This window comes from Plectropomus leopardus, chromosome 24 (assembly GCF_026936395.1).
Source record: "Plectropomus leopardus strain MGB_pleo_1.0 chromosome 24, ASM2693639v1, whole genome shotgun sequence".
Lineage (NCBI taxonomy): Eukaryota > Metazoa > Chordata > Actinopteri > Perciformes > Serranidae > Plectropomus > Plectropomus leopardus.
This window is the reverse complement of record NC_142199.1, coordinates 2,615,173-2,632,744: the sequence shown is the minus strand read 5'-3', so window position 1 is coordinate 2,632,744 and position 17,572 is coordinate 2,615,173. Positions and strand designations below refer to the sequence as shown.

General features: G+C 37.7%; 1 protein-coding gene across 1 annotated transcript in view; it reads left to right on the top strand.

The window, feature by feature from the left end:
• The window catches only part of LOC121962891 (uncharacterized), a 326,081-nt gene that overhangs the window by 62,613 nt on the left and 245,896 nt on the right, over positions 1–17,572 (top strand). Inside the window, exon 4 of the mRNA XM_088074350.1 lies at positions 6,797–6,885. The gene's annotated coding sequence lies outside the window, so the exon portion shown is untranslated. The remainder of the gene's footprint in view (positions 1–6,796; positions 6,886–17,572) is intronic.

Sequence of the window (17,572 nt, the reverse complement as noted above, 5' to 3'; positions counted from 1 at the left end):
CAGTGGGAGAGAAGTGTCTTTAAGTTTTTATTTAAAAAAATTAAAAGTCAGCTTCACTGTAACATCAAAATGTTCTTCAAAAAAACTTTTACTGCCATTGTTTAACGTCATATCTCAGAAACAGAAGGGGAGATAGTAGAAATTACTAAAAGAAAGTACTCTTGGGTACTTGTGCCGAATTCCAGGTACCGATATAGCTCCCGTTAGTGATTCAGATGCGAGCGATACTCGAATCCTGATGATGATGTCAAGAATTGTGTGCAAATACGTAAAAACGGTGCTGAAGTGTTAAGTTGCTTTTGTATCAGCAGTCTGTTTTGTGGATTTCGGACGACAATTTTAAATTTTTCACCACAGCGTGATCTCACATGTGCGCTGTAGATACTGGACCTACAGTGCGCTCGTTTTGAAGCATTCTGGGACATCACTTGTTAGGCAGAAGGTCGAAGCCGGATACTTTGGAGACCTGAGCTCCAACCTCGGCCTCCAGCCTTTATGTATGCCTCGTAACCTTCAGGCTACCTTCAGCTGCAGCTTCCTCCTTCATCTCCTCCTCCTCCTCCTCTTTGGTGGTGGCTCTGCTTCACCCCAGGGAGCACCGAGCCGCCCTTCCCCGCTGTGACGGCTCCTCTTCGGTGTTTAATTACAGGGGAGGCTGAGACGTCTGCCTCTCCTGTGACGAGTCGATGGATGAGAGGCAGAGGAGCCGAGCGGTGCAGGCTTAAAGGAAATGACCTTAACCTCTGTGAAGCATGAGGGCGGCTCCTGATTGGTCCTGGAGGTAGATGAAAGGTTGTTTTTTTAAAACCTTTGTTTTTTTTCCAAAGGTTTGTCATCACCTCCTTTTTTATACTTTCATTCTGTTTCTGTTTCTGGCTTCAAGTTTTGTTTTAAATGAGCCGTCTCTCCATGTTGACCTCGGGATCAGCTGTGTGGTCTCGTGGCTGAAAAAGTCTACATATTTAGACTACAAAGACAATATTGTTATTAAGAAGATAGGCTTCAGACTAATCCTTAACCCTTTGAAACCTGGATTGACATCACTTTTCTTATGCTGTGCTGATGCCTTCACAAGTATTTGAACTTAAGACATCTGAGCAGCTGGTTTGTTTTCTTTTGAAAACATGAGGAAAAAGCAATGAGCAACATGAAAAGAAATGTTACACTTATTGACATTAATAGATTTGGAAGACTTTGTTTTTAAAAAACAAAAAAAATATATATTAATTATTCTATATTTAAATTACAGAGTTATTATTATTATTATTATTATTATTATTATTATTATTATTATATTTTTTCAAAAGCTGAAGAAATGTAAAAAAATATATATACTCATAATTATTTATTTAAAATACGCAATTATTATTATTATTATTATTTTTATTATTATTATTATTAAATCCAAACACTTTTTCCACAGGTTATTTCCTTGATTATTGTTTATATTTTTAAAACTTTTTCCTGTTTTTCTTTCTCCAATTTCTAGGTGATTTTCTTGTACTTCTTACTTTTTAAATTTTTAATTTTTTGTTTAAAGTTTAAAAGTTTGTTATGAGTGTGTGTGTGCAGGTTTTGGAGCCATTTCTTCTTACGTTTCTCATTGCCTTTACCATGTTTTTGACAAAAAAAAGAAAAAACGGTAAAAGGTAGATTTATTGTTATTTCTCTTAAATGTGGTTTAAGAAGAAATGAAATTAAAGGTCAAATTACTCAGCCTTTTAAAGGGTTAAAGGGCTTTGACTCAGTTGGACTAATAATATTCAGCTTTTTCTTGTTCAAACTAGAAAAAGCTGCATGTTGGGACAGAAAAACCTTATTAAAGAGGCATATCTGTTGCTGCAGAGCGAGTTGAAGTTCTGTGCTTTGCTTCGAGGCCTCTGGGCACCGACTGCTGGTTTTCAGATGGTTTCATATCTCCTGTAAACCTTCGCCATCCAAAGTTAGAGTATAAGTAGAGCGCCATAAATGTGTAGATTTACTCTTAAGAAGAGTTGAATCCTGCTCAAACACACTGTGTCTGTAGGTAGAAACTCCCTTTAGCACTTTCCCTCAAAGCTGCTCCAGAAAAAGAGAAGTTGTCGGTGATCAAAAGCTGCGCGGGGAACCTGAACAAAGACACAGCGTGCCAGTTTGAGGACGGGCGCGACATACGAGCCGTCAAACCGGCGATATGAATCTGCGCTGTAATTCAGAGAAAAAGAGATTAGAAGCAGATAATGGTCTCATATCTCAAAAGTTAACAGTGAGGCCCGCGTGAACTGTGAATAATCTTATAATTACTGATCTAATGCCATTAGGCCTGACAGAAATAGAGAAAGCAACGCATGGATGGGGCGCAGTTAATCAACTGTGCGCTCCTCGTTGGATCATCAGTACCCCCGCGCACGCTAAGGCCACGAGTGATGATAGGTATGAGTTTAAATGACAGCTTAAAGGAACATTACGCCGCACTCATATTTGGTTAACTTCCCCTACCAAATGGTTGAAAAACGTGACATTTTTTTAATGTGCCTCGCGGCCGCCTATCGCCCCCTCGATTTGTGAGGGTTTTTTCTTTCTTTTTTTTTTGCCTCGGGCTGTTCTTCAGGGAAAATCCACACTGACTGGAGTTCCCTCACCTTGTGCGCTCGTTTGATCCGTAACACAGAGCCGCTGATCTGACCGTGTTAAGCCTCTGTTCCAGGTTGTACTTGCAATGTGAGAATAATAACAAAAAAAAAACCCAAAACAGAGCGCTGGAGGCTCCCCGTCTCTGATTCATGTTGTTTTCTTTTATTTCTCGGCGTGTGGGAGAGAACGCCGTGACAAAGTGCACACCCAGAGTTTGACAGTTTAAAGAAAAGATCCACCCTCAGATTGTCATCCACTGTTTGATCTCATCAATCTGTGATGTTCAATTTGATGGCAAAGTGTTTGGGTTGAGCCAAGCGATTGTCGCAAGTAAAATGCTCATATTGTCTGTATTTGACCAGTTATCCGTGGGAAGAATAATAACTATCAAATAGAGCTAAAAATGCAAAAATAACCGTGTTGATGTGTGTCAAAATGTCTGAGTGTGGATCTCTCCCTCTTTGCTCACTAATTAAAGGGTAACTTTGGTATTTTTGGACCCTTTTTTCCCATATTTTTGTGTCTAAGTTACTTTTTTTTAAGTTGCTTTAGTATTGAGCAGGATTACAAAAAACGCTGTAATGTAACCTCTCTGGGCAGGTTTGCATCGTCAGCTTATACTGCAAGAGTTTGTTTTTGCAGCCGACAGGCTCAGATCGTTAAAAGTGTCGGACAACAGAAACGGCCCCGAAATCGTCATAGCCGAGCCCAACAACAAAACAAACAAACAAAGAAACAAAAACAGTCATTTTAACATGTTTAGAGGCGGCATATTTTCACATCTAATGGTGAATTAAGGGTCTTTTGTGAGTTTTGCTATTTTTCTGGCAACTTGACTTCATATTCACTTAAATTGATTTAAAACGCATTACATTTCTGTCGACTTTAAAGTTTGTTTTACATTGATAAAAGATAACTTAAGGTGATTTAATGTAGCTTAACTTATTTTAACTAAATTGTACTTGACTTAAGTTCACTTAATACTCACTTAAACTGACTTAAATATTGACTTAAATTGTTATATTTAACTTATTTTAACTTATTATAATTTTACTTGACTTGTCTTAACTTGACCTGTATTAACTTAATGTCCTCATCAAATTTTTTTAGTCTTTTTCTGATGTTTTTCTCATGTTTATTTGTTTTATGTTGTTGTCGTTAGTCTTTATGCTCCTTTGAGTAAAACAGATATTCATTCATTCATTCATTCATACTTATTTGAATGGAGTCAGTAGTGATTTAATGGCTGTTTCTGGTTAAACAAAAAGGATTTTACTTTTAAAAGAGGTCTTTATCTGCAGAGATACTACTACTACTACTACTACTACTACTACTACTATATACATTGTCAGGCACTTAGAATAATACACTGATTCTGTCATTGGCAAAAACAGAGTGGTTACATTTCTTTTTTGCACTCTTAGTGGACCAATTTCAAAACTTTTGTTCCCATGAGTCACATAAAGACACAAAAACATGGAAAAATAGGTCCAGGTTAAAAAAACAAAACAAACTTACCCTTTACATGTAACATATAAAGGGTAAGTTTTGATTGTCACAGTCTGATGACTGAACTGACCCCGGATCTGAGTCATGCTCCAAATTATACTTTTGCCATGAAACTGATGAGATCAGACAGTTCATGTAAATCTGAGTTTCATTTTTTGTTTTTTTACTTTGAATTTGCCATAATTCTGTTTTCTTACACCGAAGACAACTTTAGGAGCCCCGGTAGCTGAATATTCACAGTTCATGCCAAATAATTACAACTGGGGCCTTTGTTGCCTCTCCCCTGCTTTTTCACAATCAGCTGTCCATAAATTGTGAAAAAGTGCCACACTGAGCTCCCTGTGAAGGTCAGTGTATAGCAGCGGTCTTTACTGAATCATTTTGGGCCCCTCAGAAACCGACCTGAGGAAAACCCACCCAAACCCGACATGCATAAATTAATTTTCACAAAAACCGAATCCAAAAGGGACCAGAGGACGGCCGCGCTCCGTCCAAAATAGACCCAAAGATAATTAGAGCCAATCCAATTAACAAGCAGTCATGGTGTAAAAGGGAGCAATATTTGTCCTAAGAATCAAAAGAGAAAAAAATCAACGTACACGCTCTGTCTCGCCTTAAAAAACGTGCTTTTTTCCCCCGTGGTGTCCGATCAGATCCACTTGGGTTTTAAAAATACTGACGCAAAGACCTTTGACCCGAACTTGACCATATCTGGACAGTTAAATAGTTGAATATTGGTAAAAAAATGTCACATGGTCTATTTTGGAGAGGAACTAATGTAGAATAATGGACCTTGAAAGACAAAGAATAGCAGTTTTGATCATTGTGTCAAAGTATTTTAGGCTGCATGTTTGCACTCTTCAACTTACCCAAAGCTTCAAAACAAATGATTTAATTTAATCCCTTTTTTATTATTAAGAAGCGCCTACTTTGATAAAAATGCATCCAATTTTGAATTAACTAGCTCAGCAATCGGCTCTCATAATTAATCAAATAATTTGATAATCTGTTTTATTTTCTAGAAAATAATAATAATTCTCATATTTCAGCTTATTTAATGTTACATTATTTATTTATTTGTTTGTTTTTATTGTTGTCTGACATTAAACTGAGTATTTTTGGGGCCGTCTTCTCGGGCTTTGACAAACATTGATTGAGAAATTTGACTCCTCCTTGTTTGTACGAACTCTGCGTCTGATCTCATCTGATTCATGGCAAAAGGTTTTCAGTTTTTCGGTAGTTTATTCAGTATAAAATAAGATTTGTCACATTGTTTACTTTTGGGAAAAAAATTGAAAAAGTAGCAGTTTTGATAGTTGTGTTAAAGTGTGTTAGGCTTTATGTTTTTTTCCTCTTCAATATGACCAAAGCTTCCGAAAATTTCATTCACTTTTATTTTAGCATTAAGAGACGCTTTGTTTTACTGAAATTACAGTCAGTTTAGATTTTCGGTGGCTCTGTGGCTTCCTAAATACCGTGGCCTTCAGAGCTATATACTGTCGAAACAATGGAGTTGATTATTGACTGTAAAATGACGGTTTTGTCTTTTCGGCTGCCTTAAAGAAGGCGTGACATGTGTCTCCATCTCAAAGGGAAACTGCAGACTTCCTATAATTTGGACAGTATACATTGTATTCATTGTGTGAAATATATGACAGAAGTGCTGCTGTGTAGCGGCTCTGCTGCTTTTGTTTCTTTACTCTCATGGATGCAGATTTTCTTTTTTCGTTCTCAACTTTGAAGCTGCTTTTGTTCTCTCCTCGCTCCATGTTTCCTAATAACTGCACAATAATGGTATTTTTGTTAACTTTTACCTTTCGCATATGTCTGTTTTTCATCCGCCGGTGGCTCAGAAGCTCCAGGAATAAACAAATGTGTCAGAACACTTTGACGCTAATGGTGTCTCCCCAGATGAAGCTCCAAAATATTCAATTTTCATTTACAGGCGGTTACATTTTGGGAGCCCCGAGAGTAAGACTTTTGATTACACAACCTGCCATCTCTGTTGGAAGTTGGTCTTCCAGGGAATAAACATGGCCCATAATTAGGGAAACATGCAGATATAGTAGATGAGCAGTGATGGCGGTGGGCTGACCGGACTGGTCTCTGGGCAGGGAACGGCGATAATGAAGGCGTTTTGAATTTGGACTGAAAGTGGACTGATGGGCCCCCGGCTCTCAGAGACCATTTGGGAGGTTTCAATTTCTTTTTTCTTTTTTTCTTTTTTTTCGGCCGGGAGCTTTGTTGTCGGTTACTTTAGACAAACTCAGCGTGAATGTTATTCTGTGTGAAGTATTACGGAGGGACTGCACATCATGTGGGACGTCCTTCATTTGCAGAAACGGTGACACCTGCTTTTAATAAGACGATAACAGATCTGCAGCCAGAATTCTTCACTGAAGTTATCATCGGCCTCTTTTAGAAAGCTTTTTTCCTCACGCTGCTGCTAAATGTAAAAAGTGCACACAGTGAGGGTGAAACAGTGAGAGAGAGTTGAGAGTTTTGCGAGTTTGTTCTAATGAACGAGCTTAAATCGGTTTCATTTTACGCAGAACAGCTGAACCAACTTTTGTCATTATTACACATTTCGGCAAATTTAAAAAGAAGCCGACATCATCGGCAACAAATTCACTGATAATAAGAAAAACATGATGTTGTGTTTGTTTCTTAACAGATGAACAGAGCCACGAGTGTCTGACAGACTGCACGGTTTACAGCCGAGGCGAGCTCCAGCAACATGAAGGGCATCAGATTTTGATAGAGGTGAGCACAATTTGTGTTTATTTACTGAAAAGTTTATGTGTTTTCTGGGGTGAAGAGACAAGAGGAAGCTGCAGCTGCGTTGGTCAATTGAAGAGATTGATTAATTAAAGTGACTTTTCCTCAAAAAAGGTCAAAATTATCCGACTGGAGCTGCTTAAATGTGAATATTTTCAATTTTTTTACTCCTCTTTGGCAAAGTGAATATTTGTAAGTTGTGGACATTTGAGGACATTTGAGGACATCTGAGGATGTCATTTTGTCATATTTCAATATTACCGAGATACCGCCAAAAAAAGTTCTCCAGCTTCCGGCTTTCTGTGAGTATGCAGTCTACTCTTTCTCTCGCTCACTGGCCTACAAGTTCCCGCTCGGCTCATAGACGTCGCCGTTTGATGACGTGACAGATTTTTAAATCACTTTCAGGGCTTTCCTGCGTCCATGGGAAACATATTTTACAATTTTCTGACATTTTATAGACCAAACAGCTGAAGGAATAACTGAGAATAATCAACCAGTTTTCACCGATAAATTTAGTCTCTTCAGAAAACTCAAACAAAGCCAACATGGCAACATTTTGGAGTTTCAGACGAGGACATAGATGTCCTAACCAGCTGTGAGTGATGCTGTGCACCGTTTTATGAGACGCCCTGTTTTTGTTTGTTTCTGTTTCTGTTTAAAAAGAGGAGATAAAGGTTCGATATCTCCTGATTTCACTGCAAAAACCAAGTCATGGTGGCAGCTGGCTGGAGAAAGATTACACATTAAATATCATAATACTTTTCACATTTCAAGGATTTTCAGACTTTTTGCAGATTTTTCAGATTTTTTTTGGATTCTAGGACAATTTTAGGATGTTAGGATGTTTCTGGGGTTTTAGGATGTTTATTGGATTTTTGGACATTTCTCTAAATGAAGGACATTTTTTGGATTTTAGGACGTTTCTGGATGCTTTCTAAGATTTTAGGATGTTTGTTGGATTTTCGGACATTGCTAGGTTTTTTCGGACATTTCTAAAATTAAGGGCATTTCTTGGATTTTAGGACATTTCTTTGATTTGGGGACATTTTCTAAGATTTAAGGACATCTCTAGGATTTTAGGACATGAGTGTTTTAGCTTGGACCTCTCTCAGGGGATGCTGGGAATTCTCTACTGGCACATTTTTGATAAATAAGCTCTATTTTGATGCTGTTTTATGCTTTTTGGCACATATTGGTGATAGTGTTAAGCTTAACATACCAGTTTGAAAATTTTCACACCGGCCCAACCTGAACATGAACGCCTTTTACAGTGCAGATAATCCAAACCTTTCCGACAACAAATCTGAAATAATCATGATTGTTTGGTTTAATTTCAGATCTAATATTGAGAAAGCGCACACACGGCAAGGTGCAGACCAGCTTTAATTCAAGTCTGTCTAAATTAAAACTCTTTCCCAGAGATAAATTTGGTGAATAAAGCATATAATGATGCCTGGTGTGCTTTGATTTCGATGGACGATAGACAACATTTCTGGCCCCTCTCGCTTGAGTTTCAGTTAGCCAATCAGATTATTTCTGTCTCTGCAGCAGCTCTGGTTTATAGAAATGTTTGTACAACTAAAACTCCAATCTGTGATGAAATGTGCCAGAAAGGACAGTGGGAATAAGAAAAACGTCTTATTTTTTTTCCTTTATAGTATTTTTTTTCCCTCTTTACTTTTTTTCTACAAACTGTGACTTCCTCTCACCGAAATAACTGACAGCTCTCCGAAATGACACATTTGATTTAAATCTGTACAGTGTGTGTGTGTGTGTGCGTGTGTGTCATGGTATGCATATGGGCGGCTCACACTCACAAGTTTGCAGGGAAGATAGTGTCACTGAAGAGGTGTGTGTGTTCGCGTGTGTGCTGCTTTGAGTAGTTGTGAAACACGACGTGACGGCAGCGAGCGATCCCACGAGGGCCTCCATGTCATGTCGAAAATACCATAACATGTGCATTACACTTAAGTAATTCTTCTTCCATCTGCTAAGTATGACAGCATTAGCATACCCATTTAATTAGCGCCGCGCTTAAAGCATTCCCCCCTTTTAATCACCTCATTGTATTTACTCAGCCACTGGTAGCAGAAGGGCTCTCATTTAAAAAAACAAAAACAGTGTAGCCGCTTTGTGGAGAGAGTAATGGTGCGTTTCTCTATTTTTCAGCCGTCGAGTTTATAACCGATAATTTTTCACATTTTTTCAGAATATTTCAGAGATTTTTATCAATTTATTTACCCTAGACTTTCTGTCTTTTTGCACTTTTTAATCAGTATTTTCTTGCCAACATGTAACATAGTGCAAAAAAACGGTGTCACCATCCTCTTTTTCATCTTCATCAGAACAAAACCAACACATCTGATCTCCCTCTTCTCCTCTTTTTTCTCTGTTGTCGGCCTCCTTTTCAAAATCAAACCATCATCGTGTGTGTGTGTGTGCGCGTGTGTGTGTGTGTGTGGGGGGGGTGCAATTGAAAAATTGGGAGCCTCTTTGAATGGCTTGCATTTACATTAATGAACTTGATTTGAATGGAGGTTCATATCAAGCCTCATAGATTCTGCAGCGTGATTTTATTAATTGCAACAGAGGCGTCATTGTTTGTCGTTTTGACGCCAATTCAATTAAAATCCCATTTAGAGGGTAATAGATTAGGCGGTGTAAACTTTATGTGGAAGACGCCTCGTGACTAATATGTGACGCTATGAAAGGTCTGCTTCAAAAAAAAAAAAAAAACACCGCTGTGTGTTGTCATGCACGTGTGTCCGCTCTCAGTCCACGTATATCACTCACTTCTGAAGGTGTTTTTGCGCGAGCGTGCGTGGAATCGTATTGTGCGCACATGGCGGTGTTATCACCTCGTCTTTGTTGAGAGGAGTCAGTGCCAGCATCTGTGCTGCTTATATGCATATCCACAGCAGCGATATGTAGGAGGCAAAGCAGTCTGCTCTTCTTAAATAATTAGATTTATAGAGTATTAATTGCAATGTTAAATGTGTGGTAATATGTTAACCCTTTAGCACACTTTGTGGATGTTGTTGTCGTGAATTTTTGGAAGCCGGGTGAAATGTCAGCAGCGTTTGTTACTGGCTTCTTGTGACGAATGAAGAGATTTGACAGCTGTTTGTCATTTTTTTATTTAAAGAAATTAAAAGTGTTTACAAAAGTATACCTTAGGTCAGAAATGAACAGTAATTTAATTTTTAACAGCTCTTTTGGTTTTGTGTGTTTGAGCTTATTTTTTTTTTTTTAATTTACTTCACTTTTAAGTTTTTACAGTTACGCAAATTTTGAAAAAATTTAAAAACCCCATAATTACAAAAAGGCCAAAGTTCAAGCTAGTTCACACCAGGTAAAAATGTAAAATGTAATAATAATAAAAAATAGAAAAAGTAAGCCTCTTTTTGGCATTGTTTGTTTGAAAGCTTATTCATATACTCTTTTTTTTTATTTGCAGTTTGTTTTTTTTTTTTTGAACTTTGGTAAATCTCATTTGTACACAACTGTATGGAGAAAGGAAAAAGAAAAGAAGGACTAAACATCTCTAACAACTCTTACAGGTCTTGTTTAATTTTAAATTTTAAAATTTTTGCAATTTTGCATATTTTTTTGACTGGACTATCTCATAATTACAAAAATACTTTTGCAAGCCTGTTTCAGTGAGAAGAGAAAAAAAATAGTTTTTTGTGTTTTTTAAATTTTTATTTATTTATTTATTTATTTTATTTATTTATTTATTTATTTATTTATTTATTTATTTTTTACATTTTTGCAGTTTTGCCTTTTTTAAAAAATCTCACAATTTTGACAAGTGATATTTTTAACATATCTGTTACACTTCAAATCTTCCCACACTTGAAGATTTTGACTTAATAACATGTATTTGATTTTTACTTCAGAATTACTGACGAAAAGAGGGATAACTTTCTCATTATAGAGCAATAATTTGCTGTGTCACTTCCATCATAGCGTAGTCATTAACAGACATTTTCTGCACAGATTTTACAGTACAGATGGTCGACTTTAATAGAGATGAAAACATTATGCCCATTTTAGGATAAAATATATGGTACATAATCATTTCAAATCTTTAAAAGATGGTTTCTATTAATTTGATTCATAAAAATGAGAAAGTCTGTCTTTCCTTGTTTTCGTTATGTCCTTCATTTGTAAATCACTCTGCAAATTCTACTCGACTCGAAATGCAAACCAGATTCTGTTACTTTTATCGACCACGGTCTTTTTTTTAATGATGTTATGATACAGCGGTAATGATAGTGCTTGTCTTCAGTGTCACAGCTCAGGTATATCATTTACTCCCCGTGTTCCTCTAACTCCAACAAATGTAATCCGCTGTAATTACAATCCGCGCTGTGTGAGGCACCTGTGCAGCAACTCCTGCCAATACAAACTCCCCGTGTTTTTCTCATCTGCTACAAGTCTGCTAATTCACCCGGAGGAGTCGAGTGAAGTGCACACAGCCACTCTGAGGGAGTGTTTTGCATTAAAAATCCTTTTGAGCCGATGTAAGTTTGAGAAGAGGAGGAAAGAAAAAAAAATCCCGTCTTTAATAATGCACAATGTGAGACGGCACAGAGCAATATACATTTTTAATTACTAAAGTGACTAATATCTAGGTTTGGCTTTGAGGTTTTTGTACCATAAAATATGCATTTGTATTTTGTTCCCTGCAGCTGAGTTGGATACACACACCTGAGCAGAGCTGAGGGCTTTTAGCACAGAGGAGGAAGTTCAATAACATATGTTCAGGTGCTCCATGCAAATAAGCCAATGTGAATTTTATGAAGGGGAAAAGTAAGCCATGCATACCGAAATAACAGTCAGGTTGTTGGAACTAGTCCTAATAACAGCCGTGCTGAGAGTGAACTCCATTTTTTATGTCGCACACTTCTGTTTCTGCGTCAGAATAATCAAATCGGACATCTTAAAGCCGAAAATGTGGCTCGTTTGATCTTTTTTCAAGTTTTCCAAAATGTCTCTGATGTCCAGAATCTCATTTCGAACGCCTTAAACAACAGAAACACATCTGGTTTCATACATAAAGACAATAAACACATTTAATAATGTCACGACAAGAGGAAAAACGAACATGATGATGATATTTTCCTCCTTTGGATATAAGAATAGAAACCAAAAACGACTTGCTTTTTATGTCTTTAACCTTTAATTAACCAAATAGTCTTTCTGACATTTGGGAAATCTAATTTTCGAGCATCAGGGTGCAGAGAGCACTATCGTGGAATGGGCAGAAAAACAGCATATGGCAAAAGCAGAATGTGATCAAAATGAGAAAATGCAACTTCTTAACCCTTTGAAACCTGAACAAATTGGCTTGATTTCTTTCAAGAACGTGGGAAGAAGGACTTTAGCAAAGAAAGAGGAAGTTACCCAAAAAATAAAAAAAAAGGAAAGAAAATTACCTTAAAAAATTGTTTAAAAAAGGAAATACTACCAAAAATTACCCAGAAAAAAATCTTGAAAACCTCAGCTAACAAGCAATGAAAGAAAATGACGATCCCAAAATTTGCAAGAATTTAGTAAAAGGTCCAAGAAAATTACCCGAAAATTATTTTTTAAAAAAAAGATAAAGTATTTTTTTTAAAGGTAAAAAAAGGAACAAAACTGACAAAAAATAATAATAAAAAAAATAATTCTAATAATATAATAACATTTTGGGTTTTTTCCAACAAAATGGGAAGAAGCCAAAAAGCAACGAAAGAAAATTATGACACCAAAATTAGCAAGAAATTCATAAAAAGTCCAACAAAATTACCTGAAAATTAGTATAAAAAAAATAAAATGAAGGAAAAAGTAAAAAAAAGAAAAAAAAGAAAGAAAACAAGGCAGACAAGACTATAAAAATTTTGTAACATAACTTTAACTTATCTTTTTCCTTTTTTTTCTGTAAACATTGTTCCATCACCTTCTTAAAATAATTTAATAAATCTACCTATTTCTTTCAATTTGTGACACAGTTACACACAATCACTCGTTGCCCCTTTCCCCATGTTTCTGAAAGAGATCAAACCAACATGCTTAAATTTCAAAGGTTTCAATACTTGTGAAAGGTGCCTGAAAGCAGCACAAGAAAAGTGATGTCGCTCCAGGTTTCAAAGGGTTAAAGGTAATTTCGTTTAACTGTTAAAATCTACACGAGACAAAACTACACAGGAACAAAACTGGTTTTTAAAACCCATAACGGAGCTGAATTTAGCACAGCGGCGCTTAAAAAGCTCCAAACTAAACACATTTCAGCTTCTTCTTGGACTTTCTGGAGGTGATACAGAGTCCTCGTGCACAACGGGGGGTGAGAAGGGACAAAAAAGAGAATTCTGCTGTGTGCAAAGTTGTCTTTTTTCCCTCCACATTTGTCTGTGCATTAATTGGAGAGCCTTCCCTTTTTAGACGGGGTGCATTATTTATGACGCAGCCTCAAACGCGCAGTCAGAGACACACACACACACACACATTTTTTTCCTCAACCAAGACAACCGAGGCTCTCCTGACACCAACCTTGTCTCCTGAGTGAGCCGACGAGCGCCGATCCAGCCTTACCTTAGCGTTCCCCCATAAATTAAAGTTAAATGAACGCCGAGCAAAAAGTAGCTGTGGCCTTTAAGTGGAAAAGTAAGTCATTAATCAATCATGTGTCTCCTCACTCCGCCCACTCCCCCGTTTTAAAAACCAATGTCCAAGGGAGAGCCGGCTGCTAACCGGAGTTTTACATCCCACATCTTTCTTCACTGCGCCGTCTCACAAAGATCTAGCCCAGAAGGGAGAGTCAACCTACCTAATTTGAGCGAGTTTTGATAACTTATTCCATTTCACACAGCACACAAGTCCTAATTTTGATGTCGTATGCCGTTTCAGTGCACTTAGCTTCTCCTTTCTTGCACATAAACTCTCCGCATTACCGCGAGCGACTCTCTTCAGACAAAGAAGAAAAACCTTCCTGGCTGGGCCCAAATCGGCAGCGACAGGGAGGCTTTTTTTTTTTTCCTCCCCACACGGGTCGATCCGTACCGGTGGGGGAAAGTGTTTACCACGACTTTTCAAAGTTCAATCGGCGCAATATGATGTCAATTAAAGGTGACAAAAACTTTAACACTTCCATATGCAGCGGCAGCGTTTCAAAACCACAGATTCTGACTTTGGGAGTGGAACTATTAAGCGGGTGCCAAAAAATGTGCCAAGTGTCCATATGTTTCATAAGGTGCACTTTTTTTTTTTTTTTACTATTCTTAGTGAGATCTGTCCTCAACAACCCCAGACTTTCTTCATTAGTTAGAAAAGAAGAAAAAAAACCACTCCTCCGCCTCTCTCCAATCATTTTTTTTTAATTGTTTGATTTTTTTTTAATATGATTTGAAAGAGGCCCATGTTTTCTTCTTCTCTCCTGGCCTCTGCTGTAGTTTCTGCTTTTGCTTGGCTCCTGTTAGCAGATTTCGGTCGCTTGTAAAACCTCCCGTCTGTTTCGTTATCTCCTCGTCACATCCACTCCAAGGAACGTTTGGAGAGTTTTCTTCCAAAAAATGAGAGATCCACCACTGTTTTTTTTTTTTTCCCCTCCCTGTTTCGCTGAAAACCTCATAACTGTGATTCTGCTCATTTTCATGTAGTCGCTTCAGGATAAAGACAACATGCGGCTCTGCAGAGAAGGAGGCCACAGCTATCTGTCTCTGGTTTAAGTAAATTAAAATGTGCTTCTGTCAAGTTAAATAAGGCGGTTTTTACCAGCTCCTGAAAAAGTTGACTTGGAGATGCAAGGTTTTAACTCAGCAGCAGAAATTGGGAAACCAAATCCAGCAAACATTAAGACGCTGAGTGGTGGATGAAGTGACAGCTTGTACTAAATGTGGAAAACAGAATAAATACAGAGCAAAAGTAAATGACAAAGTCCAGAGGAGCTACCTGCACTGTTACCTTAAATCTAATCAACGTGTTGACAAACTTTAAAAAGATGTTACTGTGGCAAATTTTGGGGCTTCATGTTGCCTTCAGCAGTGCCTGTTTCCACACTGGAATCTCTTTCTGGACGTGACCGTCAAATTGTTTCTGTGTTTCCAAGTGAAAATGTCCTAAACTGGTCCGTGCATCAGTAAACAGTAAACATAAAAGCTTTGCTGACTTTAGCCTATTTTTAGAGCTTTGCACAGACTCACTCAGGTCTTAAAAGGCTTCCTGAATCATGTTTATTCTCTTAGTATATCCAGTACATAGTTCGCTGGCCGTCAATCCTGATCAGTTTGATCACTACAGGAGGATCAATTGTTATGCCTCTGTGCCAGTAAGTCGTGGCCAGAGGCGTTATGTTCTCACGAATGCGATATCTCAAGAAGGCCTTAGATTACTTTCCAAAATTTTGACACAAATGGAGTCAAGAATGAACTCAGTAGAATTTGGTGGTCTAAGCTCACAGTGACCTGGTCTGCTCATTTTTATGAACGAGATCTCTCAAAAGCAACATGAGGGATTTTCTTTGAATTTGGCACAAACGTTCACTTTGACTCAAGAATCATGTTATTAGAATTTGCTGGTCAAAGGTCAGTGTGACCTGGTCTCTCTCATTGAATGCCATGTTCAAAAAGGCCTTGAAAACACTTAAATTTGGCACAAACATCCAATTGGACTCAAGGATGACGTGATTAGAGTTTAGTGTCAAAGGTCACTGTGACCTTGCGTTAGTCACAGACTACAGAATACCTTGAGTGAATAAAGTCAAATTTGGCACAAACATCCACTTGGACTTAAGTATAAAGTCATTAGAATTTCCTGTTCAAAGGTCAAAGGCCACTGTGAAATACCGAAACCTGTTTTTGGCCACATCTCAAGAATTCCTACACTAATTATAGTAAAAAATCACACAGACGTCTAATAGGATATATTGATTAAGCTATGACAATTTATATTCAAAGGGTTAAACACGAACTTCACCTTTCCCATCATGATTTCAGCGTGCATGCAGGTGCAGCCTCAGGGAGCCAGCTGGAGGCAGCAGGTGACTGTAGGGGAAGTATTGTGGCAGTAAAGTATTTAAAAAATGAATAACTGTTAGAAAAGACCCAAAATGATCACTGTGAGCTGACGACTTGATTACTAAAAGCCTGTTTTTTAGCGTTATTTGTGTAGAAATGATTCTGTCCCAAGATGTTTGATCTTTATCGTGTTTTCCTGATTATTTTATCATTGCCGTTTCACTTTTCAAAATCACTTTTATTGAAGGATACAACTTCTGACATATAGTGATACTTTTTTAAAAGTTAACTTCTTTAAATTTATTTTTACTTATTTCACTTTATAATATTGATATGGGGAACTTGTTTTTCCTCCGGTTTTTCTCTTCCTCTTTTTATACCAAATCCTATCCCCATGTTTCTGTCCCACTCCATCATTTATAACATACATGCATTTTCTGAAGGCTGTGAGTCTGACCTTTGACCTCCACACCGTTAGCTCCTCGTCTTCCCGACATCAGTGGAATTTCAGCTTCTTCCTCTGCTGCGCACATTTGATCTTTTTCTGGATTAAAGCGTCAGCTGAGCAGCTAAATGTAACTGTAAGAAGAAAAAAAATAAAAGCAGTCTATATTGAGATGATTCATGCTCGCTGATCTGGCCGTGCTTCTCAGGGCTCGTGCAACAGGAAATAGCTCGGAGAGGAACCGAACCAAAGAGGATGAATTAGGCATTTCCTCTGAGCCGCTGTTAACCCTCGCTGTGCTGCTGGAGGGCTTTGTCATCATACAAATATTTGCATGGATACGTTTACAATACGACTATACAACAGGAGGCTGATCCTTTATCCTCTGGGTGTCGTGTTTATTCTGTGGTATGCAGCACTTAGTCGGTGGCCGTTCACTTTGAGGTCGTGCTCTTTGTCTTTTTGGTGTTTTGGGGTTTTTAAAGAGCAAAGCCCAGACCACTTTTCAGAATGAAACCATGCAGCTTGTTTATTATTCAGCAATAACAAATTCTTATGCAATACGTTGAGCATTAGTTTACTGAAAAGTACAAACTAATTAACCAGTTGCTTGTTGGCTTTGCTGGATGACATTTTTTAAAAATCTCGTTTTTGCCTTTATGGCGGCCGTGACTGAAGGTAGTTTTCAGTTTGTCCGTTCATACATCCCGTCCTTGTGAACGGTATCTCAAGAACCCCTTGAAGGAATTTTTTCAGATTTGGCACAAACGTCCTCTTGGATGTTATGATAAATTGGATGAAATTTGGTGGTCAAAGGTGAAAGGTCAAAGTCACTGTGAGCTTTTATCTGTCCCATTTTTGTGAATCTGAAGAACATTTTGAGGGAATAACTAAATTTGGCACAAACGTCCACTTTGGTCTCAGTGATAAACTTGATTTAGAATTTGGTCACTGTGACCTCACAAAACATGTTTTTGGCCGTAACTCAAGAATCCACATGCTGATTGTGACAAAATTTCACACATATGTCTAATATGATATAATGATAACATGATGACATTTTATATCCAAAAGGTCAAAGGTCAACTTCAGTTGAGCGGAGACATTTGGTCAGATACTGAATCGGTCCCTCTAATCTTGGGTGTCCACCTTGACAATGTGCTGATCCTAAAGATGGTCCGTGCTGCCGGGATGAACATATGTGTAAAACATCCATGTTTTTATAGAC